Source organism: Solanum pennellii, chromosome 7 (genome assembly GCF_001406875.1).
Source record: "Solanum pennellii chromosome 7, SPENNV200".
Lineage (NCBI taxonomy): Eukaryota > Viridiplantae > Streptophyta > Magnoliopsida > Solanales > Solanaceae > Solanum > Solanum pennellii.
The window spans coordinates 23,330,223-23,348,471 of record NC_028643.1 but is presented as its reverse complement, the minus strand read 5'-3'; positions in this window follow the sequence as shown (position 1 = coordinate 23,348,471).

Below are 18,249 nucleotides of genomic sequence, written 5' to 3'. Positions count from 1 at the left end.
GATCAAAACCCAAAAACGAGAAACAAAACTATTCTAATGCAATATAAAAATCATGAACCAGCGAAACTATCAAGTTGGATTCGTTATGGAAACGAATGATAGAAAAATGACACCAAGGCTATGAAGATCGACAATAAGCTGAAAAGTAACTTAAACTTGAACATTAGCCTACTCATAACAGGATATACTCACAGTAAGATGTTTGTGAGAAGATACTAATTAAACATCATCTACCCACAAAATCGTCTAAACGAGCAAAATATATCATGTAAATGAAGTAATACAAAGCAATGATATTGAACAGTGTATACGAAAAAAAAAAGAGGAAAACAACACTAAATGTAAACCCGCAAAGCGCAGACTCGACTAAGTCATGAAACCAAATAAGAACACATGTATCACTTTGATATATCATAAACTCAGCAGTGACTAAAACAAAAGCCATGGATCGATAAACTTCAAACATAAAAAAATATCATTTTTTGGGATGGAAGAAGAGTCAAAAGAGTATTATAAAGAGGAAGACAATACCTTTTTCCGGACAGCAGTTGAGACTTAAGTAATTTCTTAAGTCAGTAACTTAGTGCCAACCTCGTAAGTTCTCAGTCTTCAATTTCCCCATGTTGGGCGAAAGGTAGTTGTAGAGGAGCGGAAAGCCACTTGACTGTAAGGAGAGGAGCACCCCTAGACGAGGAAATAATGAGATTTCCCCACTGAAGTGTAATTCCGTGGACATCGACGCACAAAAAATTGATACGTTCAAACTTACTTCTCAAATAAGAACTAATGAGGTTGGATCGTTCCCACGAGGAAAATAGTTCAGACTTAACTTCAATCTATTATTACTATTATTTAGTCGATTATTTCCTTGGAAAACAAAGACAATAAAAGGGTTTTTTCATTTCTAAATGAATGAAAATAATTAGCTAAATCAAAGTAGACAACTAACAGATTCAAATGTTGGAGTTTAATCAGTTAATAAAAGTAACTAGGGTTTACGTGTTCCCCACAGGTTCCTAACTTAATAATTCTAACTATAATAATTCTTTCCTAGTATCTTGCATGCAAAGTGATAAGTTATGTATTTCTAAATTGGCCCGGCATCTAGAAAGTTTCACTTCGCAACTTGGTCCGGCTACCTGTGTTGCTATACTAACCCTTACCTTTACCTCATATTAAGCATGGTATTTGATATTTGACTAATTTATTACCTCGTACCAATCAATACTAGCCTATTAGATAGTATACACTCAATCTATGTTGATAATTTTTTTCCTATTATCTGCCTCCTTGGTCCGGCAAGTAGCATTAACGCGAGTTCTAACGTTGGCCATCCGTTAAAAAGACTTCTAAGCGAAAGAATTATCAATACATGCAATACACTATTCTAGAATTGTTATTTTAGTTAGGTTTTACCTCATTATTCACCTATGGTTCCCACAACCCTAGTTATGGAGTTTAGTTACTCATAGCCATAAACACAATATTCAAATATATTAAATAAGAATTCATGTACTTACTTCAATGAGAAAGAATAAAATCCAAAAGGTTGCTTGATTAATCACCAAAAATCACTTGCAAGAATTCTCAAAGTAATCAATAATCTCACGAAAAGTCTAATGATTATCAAGAATCTCACAATACAATGTTTACCAATACGGAGTTTTAACAATCTAAGAGTCTAACTATCAGGTGTCTAACCTCAAAAACGATGTTTTTCGAACTATTTATAAAAAAACAAAAACCTAATCAAAGAAGGACTCTATTTGCTGAAAATCTGTCAAAACGCGGCTGGGTCGACGGACCTCCCGAAGGGTCTTCGTGGTCACGACGGGCCGTCATGGACTCCGTCATCCCATACTTTGCAAATTCTTCTGCTGCTCTCTTCATTACCCTCGACGGCAGGTATGACGGATCATCACAGGCACAACGGTCCGTCGAGGGTCTCCGTTCCATAACACTTAAAATCTTGGAATTTGGTACTAGGACTACTTCTCTGAACTTCATGACGAACAAGAATGACGGACTGTCATGGCTATGACGGTCCGTCATGCACTTTGTAGCCCCATACTTGGTCATACTTCCCTATTTCCTTCAGCAGCTTCACTACGATGCCACCTACGGACCATCAGAGGCACGATGGACCGTCACAAGCTCCATAGGTGGTACTTTTCTTCATTTTTTGCTCAAAAACATCCGCGTTCATCTTTAGACAGATTTCCTGCATATAAAGAGAAACTTACATAAAAATTAATACAAAAATGCTTTTGGACACACACTAAACTTAAAGAAAAAGTATTAAAAAATACTGTGAAACCACGGTATATCAACACCCTCAACTTAAATTCGTTCTTTGTCCTCAAGAGACGCACTATGACTCACTACAAAATCTTTGTACAATAGTATCCATGTTTTATCTTTCACAATCATTTGCCTATCAAAATTATCGGTCTCATCATATTTATGCATGCTATCACTATTAGGCTTGAATTATGTGGAATCAGACCATGACACAGACTCACCACGCACTAACACCTATTCTCTTCAATTTCTCACCGAGGTGCTAATATTTCCAGTATTGCAACTAGTGTCCTCACTTCAACACAATATCCTCATTTTTCACACAATGATTTTAGTTTGAGTATAAGGATTACTTTTCAACACTCACTCTCAGAACAGATTCACAACTCATTCATACATATTGCCATAAGCTTGACCTTATTTTCACTACTTTAAGTTCGCTATTCAACTTTTAGGATCACAATAGGACTTTCTTAGCTTGTCACATAGTCTCAGGGTCAGGTAGGGTATATTTAGGTTACTTTAGTGACTTTTTGCCCTTCTTGATACATCGGCTAAACATACCACTTTTTATCATTTTATTTCGTCCAGTTTCTCATATTCTTTCACCTTGCTATTTTCTCTTCTTTCTTCATTTGTGTAAGTGACTCTCTTCTTTACTTGCTTGTATTTATTGTATTTATTTATTTCACTTTTGTTTCAACTGATTCTTGAGTCACTTTACTTTTGTTTTGTCTCTCTCTTTGTTCTTTCAACCCTACTTTCCAGAGCATTCCTCATAATAGTCACCCTCAACTCATGGCTTTGCCATGAGTAAACGTACACAATACCCAAAGTTGGGTCAGGGCCATTAAAAGGTTGTTTACTGCATTAGCCACCCTCAACTTAAGCTTTTGGCATAAGCTCAGGGGCACATGTCCAAGGAGGGACCAGGGCCAACACATTATTCCCAGAAAAGACCAGTTGGGGTGAAAAAGCAAGGTCTAGTTTAAGCTCAAATCACTTGGATCAAAGAAGGATTAATTTCATTTGTTTTTTTTTATTTAGGCTAAAAATGGGCTATATTGAACAAGGGCCTATGATCCTTTCCTAATTGTCTATTACAGCTTACTTTTAGCAAGACTAACCAGGAAAGTTCTAGCTCAGTACAAATTGTGGACTATTCAATTCTTCCTCACACTCATTTGACATCTCAATTACTATACCAGATTATCAGACACCTAGTTCGAATTTTAGACTTAGGGTCATGCAGTGGTGTATCTCTATGTCATGCTTAGAGCCACACATTTATCAATTACTATGCCTAGTCATGCATCATTTTCATTTCATCAGGATATCATTTTAACCATCGTGCTTCAGAGTTAAACTATGTACACAAGATATAGACATACCGGTTCAACAGTAAAAATAATCAGTCTCTTGGGAAAAAAGAACACATGCAAGAAAACCCCAAAAGAGGATAGTGAATTGGACTACTCAGACTTCACCCTAGCACTCAATTTCCATTTACCCCACCCCCAACAAAAAGACATGCATTGTCCTTAATGCATAAAAATATTGAAATATGAGAGTGGTAGGTGAAGCAAACCTGGGGCGAAAAGCACTGACGATCAGCAAGCTGGTGGGTCCGGTTTCCCGCAACCCACTACCTCTGTAATCTGGACACCCTCAGTTGTGTCCTCATAAGCAACAGCACTATCAGAAGTGCCTCCCACTATCTCCACATTTCAGGATCTAGATGCCCCAGCATCTAACTCTACAGCCCTTTCTGACGCACCTCTTCATCAGCCAGCGAGGCTCTCGTCGCAGCCTCCATCTCACGGCGCTCCTTCTTCTGTGCTCTATCCTCATCCTCCTCGCGACCCCTACGCCTCTTGGCATGCTCTTGAGGGGGAGGTGGTGGAATCTCAGAAGTGGCGAAGAAGGCCTCCATCACTGTGTCCTCAGCAGGATCTACAGAGGGGGCCTCAGAATCAGGCACCCTAGACTTTACAATCATATCAATGTCTGCGCGAAGACTCTCGACCGCAGCCTGAAGGGTCGACCCATCCACCTGAGGGGCATGCCGGGCTAGCACCCGCAACTCAAAAGTGTCCAAGCGCTGATGAACCTCAGCGATCTTCCACTCTGTGTGCTGGACCATTCTCCGCTCCAAGCGGTCTTTTGCCTCAGCAATAGACCTCTGCATCCAAGGCTTGATGTGATGCAGAAGTGTATCCATCTGTGCCTGTATTTTCTGGACCCTAGCAAGTAGGACCAGAGCGGGGAAAGGGGCTGAGCGAGAGGAGCTCGGGGCAGTGCTACTACCCGAGATTGACTCGACCGGGGTAGTGTCAGTGGAAGCAGCCTGCGTAGCCGTGCGAGCCTGTGCTACCGTATCAGCCAGATTGTCACCAAGTAGAGGCAACTCTGGACGGGGGCCCTCTGTGTGGAGCAAACTCATTGGCCTCATCCTTGATGAGGCCGATATCAATAGTGCCCAGTGGGGTCTTGAGCTGATCAATGTGCCAGATAGGCACACCTGCGAATCTACATAAAGAAAAATATCATGCACGGGAAAGGGTAAGTAATTGTGACCTTAAAAGCCCTCTCGTGCATGACCTCCTGTAGAAGCAAAGAAAAGTCCACCTCAAATCCGGCTATCATTGCCGCCATAAGAACTGCACGATCCCATGTGACTATATTATCAGCGGCTGTGGGGGGAAAGGAAGCGGCGGACAATCAACCATAAGAACTTAGCCGTAAAGGTCAGGTTAGCCTTCTTGATGGTTCTCTTTGGGTGGGTTACCCAGTCAGCACCCTCTCCATCAACAGACAAGTGCAGGGCCATCCACCTCTTGGTGGTCTCTCTCAGCGATGGCTCATGCAAGTATTGGCCATCTTTGACAATTTGCCACCGGTAGTCAAACTCGGCGGTGAGAGGGGTCCGGTTGGCATCAACATCCTCGCCATATAGATACCGGTGGATGGCAGGCAGGGAGATAAGCCTGAATGCCAGGTACTCGAACATGCTCCAGTGGGGCCTATTTGGCAGGGGAAGCCCGCCTATCAATCTGTGATCTGAGAGTAGCCACGTAGGAGGCGTAAAACTCTCAGACCAACTCTTCACTAGAACGGCCCAACGAATGCGCTGTCCGCTCCAGTCGGTGTTTGGTGAAGAGATTGTGGATCTCTGGCATAGTCGGGAGACTTCCCGTAAGGACCCGCCTCTCCAATGGAAGGGTCCGTGTCATGACTCCTTTATCATTCAGAAAGTTTGCGCCTGAATAAACTTGATGCTGCCCATCGACACACCATCGATTGGGCTTTTAGGCAACAGGGGTGAGAGCACGAGTCGGTGAGCCGAGTGTGGATTCAGAATTATCAGCTTTATCAGACGAGACAGACTGTGCAGCTGTGGCGGGTGCAGGGACCTCAGGAGATCCGGAGGCTTCCTCCGACCATGAAACTCCTAAGGAGCCTAACGTTCCTTCTTCATGAGTAGCTGACCCAGAAGGTGTGCAGATCAGTTTGCGCTCCTCATCAGACTGGGAGGCAGTGACTACGCCCGACACCACCTTTTTGGGAATAACTCTGGCAGCACGTGCAGCTCGGGATGGGGTGGAAGTGCCTGGGGGAACATGTTCGGGGTCACGCTCATCATTAGAGCCAATGACCAGGCGGGCAGATGGGGCGACAGACTTCGATCGCCCATGTGCGTACACTCGATCTTGTTTTGGTGCCATAATAGATAGTACGTGTAAAGAATCAATATTAGTACTAGAAGGAGCAAACAAGACAAGCAAAACGACACAAAATAAATAAAAGAGTCAAGATGTAATGACATTTCTATAGTAACAATGAAATATGACGGACCAGGTGACGGCTCGTCGTGAGTACAACGGACCGTCATGGGGTCCGTCATGTCTTACTTAAACTATGTTTATATGGAGACCCCTGAAGGAAAGTCTCTGACAGTTATGACAGATAAGCAGGACGGACCGTTGTGATGATGACGGTCCGTCATCGATGTCCATCGTGCGACACTTGGAAAAAGTATAAAGACCCTTAGGAGAGGGGTCTTTCACTGTCATGACGGTTATGTATGACGGTCCGTCGTAGATGTCCGTAAAAGGACACTTAGAAAAAGTGAGAGACCCTTAGGAATAGGGTCTCTGACAACCAGAAAGGTTGTGCAGGACTGACCATAGTAGGTACGACGGTACGTCGTATGTGTCCGTTGGAGGACACTTTAAAAAAGTGAGAGACCCTTAGGAATAGGGTCTCTGACAACCAGAACGGTTGTGCAGGACGGACCGGCGTGGGAATGACGGTCTGTCACATGTGTCTGTTGGTGGACACTTGGAGAAAATTGGTCAGTGGGGTGTTGGGGATGTTGGGACGGATCTTATGACGGTCCATCGTGGATGTCCGTCATCGGAGTCTCGTTCTGTCATTCAGTGACAGAACTGGGGATGCCACAATCATCCCCTATGACCCAAATGGAATTTTTAGTGTTTTAACCTACTTGTGTCTATCCCAAATACCTAGTAAACTAGCAATGCTAAAGCACCTATTTCTAGAGTTTTAACAAGGCAATTTTGAGGATTCTCAACCTAGGTTAGAAAGAATATGTGTTAAAGTATGAACCCATCAATAAGAAATAGGATAATACTAATTGATAAATAAAAATGCAATGTAAATGGGTATAAATCAGAGATACATACTTGAGAATTTGAGAAAAAAAAGAGAGGAAGGTACTTGGTGATCAAGTAGAGAACCACAGCAGCAGACTCCGACTAGTAGAGAGTGGATTTTAGGAATTTTGGAATTTGGGAAAATGATTGGTTGAAAGAGAGGTAGGAAATTGGAAGTTCAAAAGGGAGGGAAATGGGAGGAAAAGGGAAGGAAATGGGTGAAATGGAGGAGTGGGGTTTGTGAATGTTAAGAATTTTTTAAAACCCCAACCTGGTCGGGTGGGGTATGCTTCATTAATGACGCGATGAGTCCCCGACGACTGTCCATCGCAGGTGTGACGGTCTGTCGGTTGTTACATCGCGTGTGCCCTAGTTTTGAAAATAACTTAAAGATGTACCTAGCACGACGGATTCATGCGATGGTCCGTCGCGTGATGGGCCATCGATGGGTCCGTCAGTGACTGCTGCAAAGTGATTTTCTGCAGAATTTCCTAGTGGTATGCGTGCAAATTTAAAAACTTATTAGTATAAAATGCTACCATTACTAGAAAGAAAAACAATTAGTATTAGGTTGCCTCCCAACAAGCACCTGATTTAACGTGACGGCACGACTGAGGACACTTCATTACTCAGACTTCATCAAGATGGTATGCCTCGATCACTTCATTTGCTGATTCAGCATGCCCGAAATAGATTTTTATGTGTTGTGCATTCACCTTGAACCGCAAACCCTCCTTAGTTTCCAACTAAACTGCTCTATGAGGGAATAGTTGGGTAACGAAGTAAGGACCAGTTCATTTGGACTTGAGCTTGCCCGGAAACCAACGCAACCTAGAATTGTATAAAAGCACCCAATCCCCAACTATAAACTCTCGTTTTTCACTTTGTAGGTCATGGTGCTTCTTCATCTTTCTTTGTAGGATATAGCAGATACCGATTGGAGCTCACAACTCTGCCTCTTGGACCTATAAATGTTGAAGGTCGCTTCTTCATTGTTCAACCGAAATTTCATCTGCCCCTTTTCCATACCAACTAAATCTCTACCCGTAGAAAGGAATGGCCTCCCAAGAATAATAGGCACTTCAAAATTGACTTCACAATCAAGAATAACAAAGTCAGCCGGAAATATGAACGACTCCACTTTTACTAGTACATCGTGGAGTATCCCTATAGGCCTTTTCACTGTTCGATCGGCCATTAGTAGCCGCATCGTAGTGGGCTTTGGGTCACCCAAACCCAACTTCTTGTAAATCGAGAGGGGCATGAGATTTATGCTTGCCCCCAGATCACATAATGCTTTCGCAAAATGTAATGACCCGACTGTACAAGGAATAGTGAATGCACCCGGATCTTCTTTCTTTTGTACGAGAGATCTTGTAGCAGTAGCACTACAATGCTGCATTCTATTATCATCCTCGAAAGTGACCGATCTTTTCTTTCCAACCAGATCTTTCGTAAACTTGGCATAACCAGGCATTTGTTCTAGAGCTTCTACCAAAGGGACATTGATAGAAAGCTGCTTCAACATTGTTATAAAATGCCGATATTTACCATCCTCGGTCTTTTTCACTAAACTTTGAGAAAAGGGTGGTGGTGGTCTAGGCATGGGAATTACCTTTATAAGTACTTCCACATCTTTTCCAGTGATATCTTCTGCTTCACCACTACCCTCTACCACCTTATCATTATCCTTTCTCACCTTTTCCTCATTAGACTGCATAGGTGGGTCAATGGTTTTCTTACCACCCCGAGTAGAGATTGCCATACAGTGTGCATCATTTTTCAGATTTTGGACAGTGTTGCTAGGAATAGTGCCCGGTTGCCGTGTGTTCACAGTCGTAGATAATTGGGCCATTTGCAACTCGATCTGCTTAATCGATATTGCATTTGTATCGATTTTCTGCCCTATACCCGCTAAATCACACCTTAACTCTTTAATGTGCTCATCATTAGCATCGAACCTCGACATCATTTTGTGCAACATATCCTCAACTCGCGCCATACTATCTCCACCATCCCTAGGAGTAACTTCACGATTTTGAGGAGGGACATAGGGCCCATTCCTATCATTTCTGTTACCATAGTTACCCCTTTTGAAGTTGTTGTCGCGGTTGTAGTTTGCATCTTGGAAATAATGACCCTCACGGTTATAGTTACCATAGATCCGACCTTTGTTCCCTTGACCTTGGCGCCAATTATCTTGAATTGAGCCTTGGGCACTCAGTCGAAAACCCCCCCGTCTGCTCGTTTACCGCATAGGAATCCTCCGCATAATAGCATTCATCATTTGGTGGTGGTGGTTTAGTAAAGTAGTTAACTGCATTTATCTTTTCTGCACGCCCAGTGATATGTTTTAATATTAACCCAAGCTCAGTTCTCATCTGAGCAATCTCTTCACAAATCTCATATGTGGCTGGGTTTTGAGTGGATTTCACTACGAAGGTGTTTCTCCCAGTATCTGACTTCGTAGTACTCCAAGCTTTATTGTTTCGGGATATTTTCTCTAACTTTTCAGCAATCTCAGCATAAGTACACTCCCCATAAGAACCACCTGCTATAGTATCCAACACCGCTTTATTATTATCATCCTGTCCTTGATAGAAGTATTCCTTCTGTGACTCATCATCTATGTGGTGACTGGGGACGCTTCTAAAAAACGAGGTGAATCTATCCCAAGAACTACTAACTCACTCTCCTGGTAGTGCCACAAAGTTGTTCACTCAGTCTTTATGGTTTAGTTTCTTGGATACCGGATAGTAGCATGCTAAGAAACCGTCCCTTATTTGGTTCCAAGTGAAAATTGAGTTGTAAGGGAGCTCAGTGAACCTTATAGCAGCCTATCTCGTCAGTGAGAGAGGAAACACTCTAAGCCTTATTACATCCAAGTCCAAGTCAGGCCTCCCTACACAGCTTTAACACACTGCCCTTACCTTAGCTATATGGGCATGTGGATCCTCAGAAGGTAGCCCTTAAAACAAACCTCTGGCAGTGAGCATTTGCATCAGGCTACTAGATACCACAAAGGTGTGGCCTTGTGGTAGAGAGGGCAAGAAAAGTGGCCCATCGGAATCTGCTATATTTTCATAGCCTCCGTAGTATTCTTGGGGCCGTGGAGCAGGATTTTGTCCCCTCTGTTGGTTTTCACCCGGAGCATCGGGTAACAAATGACCATGAACATCAACCGGAGCTGGGATGTTCTGGTTTGGATCATCATAATTAATACCCAAGTTTCGATTCATGTTGCATAGTGGTCGTGATCTTAGGGAAACAAGGTTCTCTTCCTCTCCGTGTATTTGGCATACAAGGAAGAGAGTTCTGCAAGAATAAGTAAAAGAAGAAACAAAGTTGAATTAAGAAAATATGGACTAAACTATAGTAATAAGTTTAAGTTAATCTAAAAGCTACTTTCCCGGCAACGGCGCCAAAATTTGATACGCTCAAACTTACTTCTCAAATAAGAAGTAAAGCGGACGTATCAAGTAAAGTACCCATTTAATGAGGTTCGGATCGTTCCCACGAGGAAAATAGTTCATACTTAACTTCAATCTATTATTACTATTATTAAGTCAATTATTTCCTTTGAAAACAAAGACAATAAAAGAGGGGTTTTTATTTCTAAATGAATGAAAATAATTAGCTAAATCAAAGTAAAAAACTAACAGATTCAAATGTTGGAGTTTAATCAGTTAAGAAAAGTAACTAGGGTTTACGTGTTCCCCACAGGTTCCTAACTTAATAATTCTAACTATAATAATTCTTTCCTAGTATCTTGCATGCAAAGTTATAAGTTATGTATTTCTAAATCCTTGGTCCGGCATCTAGAAAATTTCACTCCGCACCTTGGTCTGACTACGTGTCTTGCTATACTAACCCTTACCTTTACCTCATATTAAGCATCGTATTCTATATTTGACTAAGTTATTACCTTGTACCAATCAATACTAGCCTATTAGATAGTACACACTAAATCTATGTTGATAATTCTTTTCCTATTTTCTACCTCCTTGGTCCGGCAAGTAGCATTAAGGCGAGTTCTAATGTTGGTCATCCGTTTAAAAGACTTCTAAGCGAAAGAATTATCAATACATGCAAGACACTATTCTAGAATTGTTATTTTAGTTAGGTTTTACCTCATTATTCACCTATGGTTCCCACAACCCTAGTTATGGAGTTTAGTTACNACACTATTCTAGAATTGTTATTTTAGTTAGGTTTTACCTCATTATTCGCCTATGGTTCTCACAACCCTAGTTATGGAGTTTAGTTACCCATAGTCATAATCACAATATTCATATATATGATATTAGAATTCATGCACTTACTTCAATGAGAAAGAATAAAATCCAGAAATTTACTTGATTAATCGACAAAATCATCAAGAATATCTTCCCGCGATGCACAATTCCCCACAATGTATGAATATTAACTCGCGATGCATGATTTTCCGTGATGCATGATTTTATGTAACACATGAATATCTCCGAGGCTCGAGCGATGCATGATCTTCTGTGAGGCAGGAATATCTTCTCGTGACACATGACTTTCTGTGATGAATGAATATTAACTTGCGATGTATGATTTTCCACAATGCATGATTTTCTGCGAGGCATGAATATTTGTGAGGTATGAATATCTTCTTGCGATGCATGAATATTAACTCGCGATGCATGATTTTTTGCAAGGCATGATTATTTGCTCACGATGCAACTTTCCGCAAGGTATGAATATCTTCTTCATGCCATCCTTTGTATCAAACGAAGATAGTGCTTCAGTAGAGCAACATAGTGTCTTCTAGGTGCCTTCACAATAGTTATATCATATCAAATGACAATACTGCGAAGTAGACTTCTAGGTACTGTATCGTCTCAATCGACAGTACAAATAAAATGACCCTCTGGATAGTGATACTTTCATCTCTGAAAATATGGTGTAGATGGCGTCTTTGATGAAAAACCGAGAACTGCCTTTTTCGTTGTTTTCATTTGATGTATTTTTGAACATTGTTGTATGTTTATTATAGGCTTCACATTGTTGGGAATTGGATGAAACAATGTTTTTCATGTTTCCAAGTCTTTGATATAAGCAATATCAAATAATTTTTGCGTCCACAGAAAACTATTAATTTTGGAGAGCTCTTCGCCCCCTTAACTTCTCCATATTCATTAGTTTTGAGGAATTTGCTGATTTCAGAGTAAACCTATAAACATGCATTCACATAAAAAAATGCTAGTTTCAAAAGAAACAGATCTTTGTCAATTTCTTTCGTTGATTTCTCATTATATTGCTATCTCTTGTTGATTTTCTGATCTCCCGACTCTTGATAGATATATTTTTTACCAAAACAAATGAAACATAAAAGGAAAATTTTAAGAAAAATAGATTTTTGAAAAGTAGTATTCTGAAAAAAGGTTACTGTCAAGTATCACGTCACGTCAAGCTTAGAGAACTTCTTGAATCCGATGCTTTGAGGTTTATCTGATTATTTGCTGGGAATATTTAAAATCACTCTAGATCATCGATGAACTCTTGTTGAAATTTTGTGTCTATCCTCAAAAGTTTGGTCCCAGTTAACTATCTTCAGTTATCTTTAACTGTTGGTGAATAAAATTACATATTTTTGCGATCCTCTAAAAAATTCCATCCCAGTCGCAAGCTTCAATTAACTTAAGTCTCGACTTGTTGAGGAAAATATTTCTCCTCCAGAATTTTGAGTCTCTATGAAAATTTATTTCCCAGTTTCAATTATAAAGAGAAATAGGAACTAATGAGAAATATGACCGAACCCTTGTGGCGCCTACGTTTCCCGTTGAGGCAAGAATCAGGTCAAACGTAGTTCCCCCTCAAAGGTTACCAACAATAAGGAATTTACAAATATAACCGACCGAGGCTAACATTGGGCGCCTACGTATCTCATTCTCAAGAATTCTGGTTGAACGTAGTTCAAATACAAGAAAATATTAAAAAGGATTAAAGGGGTGACCGAGGCCGACATAGGCCACCTACATATCTCATTTTTCAGAATTCAACTCAAACATATTTCATTACAAGAGGGATAAAATTTTAAAACAAAGCAACTAAAATTAAACAGAACAATTACAGGCAAATGAGAGAAGTACAAGCTGAAGCTTCATGCGAAATATCTCTTTATAGCGCCTGAGTTGATTGGTTTAGGCCGTGCGGTGCCATACTTCTCTGAATAGATCAAAACACCTCCAAATAATACTTTGCGAACCATGTAGGGTCCTTGCCAATTTGGTTCGAATTTACCATTGTACTCTTCTTGATGAGGAAAAATGTGCTTCAGCACCAACTGACCAATTCTGGCCCTAACTATCTTGTGGAAAAAATGAATCATTCTTTGTCAATATAGTTAACTGTGACAAACAACAACCATTCTTTTCTCAAAAATCAATTTTAACTCATCAATCCACATAAGACCTATTCAACATTACTCAAATCAGCTTCTTGGATAATTCTCAAAGAAGGTATCTCAACTTCAGCAGGTATATCCGCTTCTGTTCTTTATACCAGCAAGCATGGAGTAGCTTTAATCGACGTTCGGACGGTCGTACGATAAACCAACAAGCATATGTCAACATCTCGTGCCAACCTCGGTGATTGTCAATCATTTTCCTCAGAAAATTCTTGATGTTCTTGTGGGAAGCCTTTACAACTCTTTTCATCTGAGGGCGATAAGCGGTTGAGTTTCGATGAGTATTCTTAAACTATTCACATATATCTCTCATCAAGTTAGTGTTGAGATTTTCACTATCATCAGTAATGATGGCCTCTGTTACTCCAAACATACATATAAGATTGTTACAAATAAAATCACCTACAACTTTCTTGGTTACCGACTTGTAAGAACATTCTTCCACCCACTTGGTGGTTTAGTCAATGGCAACCAGAATGAATCTGTGTCCGTTAGCAGCGGCTGGCTCAATTGGACCGATGACATCCATGCCCAAGCTACAAATGGCCAGGGCGAACTCATAGCATTGAGTTTGTGAGGTGGTACTAGGATCAAATCACCATGCACTTGACATTTATTACATTTGTGCACAAACTTGCAATAATCATGCTCCATAGTCATCCAGAAATAACCGGCACAAAGAATCTTCCTTGCCAAAGTGAGTCCATTCATGTTTGTACCGCAAACTCCAGCACGTATCTGATCGATAAGATTCGAAACTCCAACAGCATCGACACATTTGAGAAGATCTAAATCTGGATACCACCTATAAAGCATTTCCCCACTTAGAAAAAACTTGAGAGACATACGGTGTATCGACCTCTTCTGGTTGGATGTATTATCTTTAGGATAACTTCCAGTCTCTAAGTACTTCTTTATATTAAAATACCACGGAAAACCATCTGGTTCCACTTCAACATGTGAACAATGTACTAGAGGTTCTTTCAATTCTATTTCTAGAGAGTCAATATGATCAGTATCTGAATGTTTAATCATTGAAGCGATGGTGGCAAGAGCATCAGCCAACTCATTCTGCGTTCTCTTAGTGTGTCTAAACTCAATCTTATGGAAACTCTTGCACAATTTCTGTATATATTGCACGTATGTGTGATCTTCAGGTTTTTCACGGTCCACTCTCCTTGAACCTGATGAATCAACAAATCTGAGTATCCGATAAGCAGAAGTTAATGAGCATTCATATCGATGTCCATCTTCAACCCAAGAATGCATGCTTCATATTCGACCATGTTGTTCATGCAATTAAACAGGTGTTTGGCCACCACAGGATAGTGTTGACCGAATTGTGACACTAAGAAAGACCCAATACCTCTTCCTTGGTGTTTTGTTGCTCAGTCAAAGGATAACCTCCATCTTGGATATGCTTCAGAAATATCTTCACCCATAAACAATACTTATTCATCCGAACAACAAGTCTTAAGTGGTTCATACTCTTCGTCGACAGGATTTTCACAAGATGATCAGCCAACGCTTGTGATTTTATCACTTTGTAAGTAACATACACAATGTAAAATTCACTCAAAAGCATTTGCTTTCTAGCCAACTAACCGGTAAACATTGCTTTTTGAAAAATATACTTCAATCGGTCCATCCAGTAATTCTGTTTTGGAGCTATATAGTTCGTGGGCGTATTTTGGTGTACCGGAGCTTGGTATATAGGGGAGGTGCTCTGTAGTTTGACTTCACATTGGCACAGTCAGGAGCAATATTTTTGTAAATGGGGGATGTCATTTTATAATGTGGGGAAGAATTTTGGTAAACGCGAGATGAATTTTTGTAATTTTGAGGGGGGGGGGGTATTTTGTAATGTGGAGGTAGCATTTTTTTGGATGGGAAGAGTAGTATTTGGTTAACAATCTTTCGTATAGCAAGACTCGGAAGAATTCTGGAAAGGTCGAGGACAACCTTGGTAGGATGATGATCTTCCTAGGGTCTTTCTCCCCTCGTAAGAGACGGCAGAAACGTATTCTCTTTTCTTATTCATCAAATATAATGATGCAGGTGACGCATCAACATAGGCAATCTTCCCAATTTTCAACCCATATTCAATAGTCTCACCAACCTTGACTATCTCAGCAAATTTTGCTCCAACGAGAAATATGATTCTATAAGAGTATTCGGGCTCTTGCACTCACATACGCTGCATTATCGTTGCTTGTGCCGAAGGGCACATATGTGTCATAAAGAGCTTTCATCAAGGCCTGCCTATGCAGTTGGGAACTCATCAACAAGTCCCACACAGAAATTTGAGTTGGGGTTTTCTCAAAATGCTTAACAATCGAGTAGTTCTTTGGCTGCTTCTTCCTCTCAAATTCATCAGCTTCGCCTTAGCTTATCAGCATCTTTCCTTGATCCTTTTTCTGCCCACCAAGAGCCAACTCTTTGGAAGTATAACCCCTCCCTGATCCGGTCAAAACATGAGCGGCAATGGTTTCAATCACAAACTTTGTCCTAGAAGGAGTTTCTAATGGAACCAATGCAACAGACTTTGCGGGTGACAGGATTAGGAACTCCTTTTTCTCATCGAGGCCACAATACTTTATAAATCATCATGAAAAATCAGAGTTATTCCCTTAGTCAGACACCATTCATCATCCGTCTCTATCATGGTTATATTGGGGCCTCTATGATTTGGCAAAGGATTGGTGTTGACATTGGGCATGACTGTTTGAAGAGAAACCACTTCTTGGTCGATCAGATATTAAACCTTGTATTTGAGATGTATATAATCCTTAGTATAATGTACAACACTGTTGGAGTCATACGCACACCTGTGATCGAGTCTGTAGAATTTGGAACTAGTATCCACCGGCTTAGGCCCCACCGGGTGAATGTATCCAGCTGCAGCCAGTCGCTAGAAAAACATTGTACAGCTTTCAGCGAGCGGTAAAGTTTTTGGGTGGCTTCTTCTCGAATATGGGTCGAGGGGTATCATAATTTCTTGGGAAGGAGGTATTTGTTGTTAATTTCAAGTATTTAGACGGGGATTTTAGTTTCTTCCATAAGGATTTTTGTTTTGGAGCTATGTAGTTCGTGGACATATTTTGGTATACCGAAGATTGGTATATAGGGGAGGTGCTCTGTAGTTTGACTTCACATTGGCACAGTCAGGAGCAATATTTTTGTAAATGGGGGATGTCATTTTATAATGTGGGGGAGAATTTTGGTAAATGAGAGATGGATTTTGGTAATTTTGAGGGGGGTATTTTGGAATGTGGAGGTAGCATTTTTGTGGATGGGAAGAGGAGTATTTGGATAACCATCTTTCGTATATCAAGACTCGGAAGAATTCTGGAAAGGTCGAGGACAACCTTAGTAGGATGATGATCTTCCTGGGGTCTTTCTACCCTCGTAAGAGACGGTAGAAACGTCTTCTCTTTACTTACTCATCAAATACAATGATCCAGGTGACGCAGCAACATAGGCAATCTTCCCAATTTTCAACCCATCTTCAATAGTCTCACCAACCTTGACTATCTCAGCAAATTTTGCTCCAATGAGAAATACGATTCTATAAGAGTATTCGGGTTCTTGCACTCACACAAACACTTCAACTATTTCTTTTTTGGACATGGGAGGCCGTACTCTAGCTTCCTCCTTACGCCACTTTTATGAAAACTCTCTGTAGCTTTCGTTGGACTTTTGTTTCTTCTTTTCTAAAAAATAACGATCAGAGACAATCTCAAAATTGTAGGCAAACCATTCGAAAAAGTCCTCAGCAAAAGCATTCAAGCTAAACCATTGTCAGGTCTAGTGAGATATAAACCATTCCAAAGCTTCTCCGCCCAAACATTGGCTGAAAAGCCTCATCAGCACAGCTTCATCCCTACTAACTCTTACAAGCTGGAAACAGTAGGCCCTTAGGTGTGCTAAGGGATTTCCTGTTCTTCAATAATTAACAAACTTTGGCATCTTCAACCCTTTTGGGAGGTACAAATTTAGATGAATACATAAGTCCTCGTAATTTAAACCAGCAATGTAAGGAATTCACTGAAATTCCTTCATTGTTTTTTGGATTTCCTCCTTTATGTCTATTTTTGTGGCCTTTTCTTTCGCCTTCCACTCTCTTTCTTTCTCTTCATAATGGTCGAGCTCAGAACCATTCACGTCATGCTCATTTTGAACAAGAATTTGGAAGGTGGTTTTTCTGTGTAGGGGTGTAGCCACGGAAGGACTTTGGGCATTCTTGGTAGTTTGGTAATTTTGGGCATAGGTTTGGGTATTAGTATTTTGGTTTTGGTGGTGGTGAGATGTTTGGGGGTGGAATGAGTTTTGGTTTTGGTTTTGTGGTGGTGGAACAATATTGTAATGGGCATTTTGAGGGGGAGGGGGTATTTGGGAATGGTTGTTTTGAGGAGGGGGTGGGGTTTTGTAAGAGGCGTAGGCGTATTGAGGGTTTTGTGTAGTCAAGTCTATTACTGAGGTATTTTGAGCTGAAGTAGAAGGTGGAATCTAAGCTGGATCCATGTTTGAAGAGGGAAAGTATAAAGGAGGCCTTCCATATGTAGCACCGTTAGCGGTAAAACCTGGTAGAGGTAGATCTTATCTCCTATGCATTTCCATTCTCATCCCAGCAATCTGCTGCATTAACTGCATAATTAATTCATTCTTATATGCTATGGTGAGTTGATCCAGCACAACATCAGTAATACTGATTCCTTCGTTATTGTCTCCCATTACTGCTTGTCCCTTGTCTGAATTTTGGCCGAGAAAGGAATCTGCAGGCCCATTAGATCTAATGAAATATGCATGATCAGCCAGTTTAATTGACACAAATAAGTT